We start from the raw sequence: 1,666 nt of genomic DNA, 5'->3' as shown, positions 1-1,666 counted from the left end.
TTTTATTTATGGGTGTTGCTAAACTTCGCCACCCTTTTTATTTTTTCGCCACCCCCCTCTAAATGAAATTACGAATTTATCCCTGATTTTTTAAAAATTACAATTTTGCCACTCATTTCAAATTTTTTATTTACAATAATAATAATAATAATAATAATAATAATAATAATAATAATAAAAACAACAATAATAAAATTAAATAATAATAATTATTATTCAAAAAAAAAAAAAAATTGAGTCGCCCAAAATTGGGCGACTGAACCATGGTCGAGTCGCCCAGATCTGGGCGACTCGACCATGGTTCAGTCGCCCAATTTTGGGAGACTCAATTTTTTTTTTCTTTTTTGGAAAATAATAATAATAATAATAATAATAATAATAATAATATTAATACTAATAATAATAATAATAATTTATAGATTAATGTGGTTTATTAGCTCAGTTGGTTAGAGCGTTGTACTATTAATGTGAAGGTCACAGGTTCGAGACCTGCACAAGCCATTATTTAATAATTATTAATTTTTTATCATATTTATAATAAAAAATTAATAATTATTAAATAATGGCTTGTTCAAGTCTCGAACCTGTGACCTTCACGTTATTAGTACAACGCTTTAACCAACTGAGCTAATAGACCACATTAATCTATAAATTATTATTATTAGTATTAATATTATTATTATTATTATTATTATTATTATTATTATTTTTCAAAAAAAAAAAAAAAAAAAAAAAAATTGAGTCGCCCAAAATTGGGCGACTGGACCATGATTCAGTCGCCCAATTTTGGGCAACTCCACCATGGTCCAGTCGCCCAGATCTGGGCGACTCCACCATGGTTCAGTCGCCCAATTTTGGGCGACTCAACTTTTTTTTTTTTTTTTGAATAATAATTATTATTATTTAATTTTATTATTGTTGTTATTATTATTATTATTATTATTATTATTATTATTATTATTATTATTATTATTATTATTATTATTATTACTGTTATTATTATTATTAATTTTATTTATTATTATTATTTAATTTTATTATTGTTGTTATTATTATTATTATTATTATTATTATTATTATTATTATTATAAATAAGAAATTTGTAAGGAGTGGCATTTTTGTAATTTTTTAAACTACAGGGGCAAATACGTAATTTTAGGGGGCAGGGGGGGTGGCGAAAAAATGAAAAGGGGTGGCGAACTTTAAGGATTGGGTTTATTTATTTTAAAACTTGAAGTTATATTATACTCCCTCCACACCAATATAATTGTCACATTACCTTATTTGGCAAAACCATATTAATTGTCACATTTCTATTTTTGTCAATCTTTTTTTTACCTAAATACTCTTAGTTCACACAAGTAATTACGAATATATACCCCATATACCTTATTTACCCAACTACCATTCACTACTTATCCTTCACTAATTACCCTTCACTACTTACCCAACTACCACCTTTTTGATGGATCCCACACCACTCTTAATATCCGTGCCCAAGCAAACGGGACATTTATATTGGTGTTGAGGGAGTACAATATTATCTTAATATCCCACACCACACCACCTTGTAATTATCATCAACCTTGAGTTTGTATCTTTGATTGGCCCTCACAATGTTCTGATGAACTCGTTAGAGAATTTGCATCATAGTCTCAGCCTGTTG

General features: G+C 27.5%; 1 long non-coding RNA gene and 1 other non-coding gene across 2 annotated transcripts in view; one reads left to right on the top strand and one right to left on the bottom strand.

Moving 5' to 3' along the window:
* The first annotated feature begins 427 nt into the window (after positions 1–427).
* On the top strand, positions 428–501 carry TRNAN-AUU (transfer RNA asparagine (anticodon AUU)). The gene has a single exon. It is a non-coding gene; the product is annotated as a tRNA-Asn (tRNA).
* A 483-nt stretch (positions 502–984) lies between these two features.
* Positions 985–1,666, bottom strand: part of LOC130818077 (uncharacterized) — a 1,302-nt gene continuing 620 nt past the window's right edge. Inside the window, exon 3 of the long non-coding RNA XR_009043919.1 lies at positions 985–1,666. This exon is cut by the window's right edge and continues 24 nt beyond it. This is a non-coding gene — a long non-coding RNA (uncharacterized LOC130818077).

This window comes from Amaranthus tricolor, chromosome 7 (assembly GCF_026212465.1).
Source record: "Amaranthus tricolor cultivar Red isolate AtriRed21 chromosome 7, ASM2621246v1, whole genome shotgun sequence".
In the NCBI taxonomy this organism is placed as follows: Eukaryota; Viridiplantae; Streptophyta; class Magnoliopsida; order Caryophyllales; family Amaranthaceae; genus Amaranthus; species Amaranthus tricolor.
The sequence above is the reverse complement of the archived record's forward strand: the minus strand, read 5'-3'. Positions and strand labels throughout refer to the sequence as shown.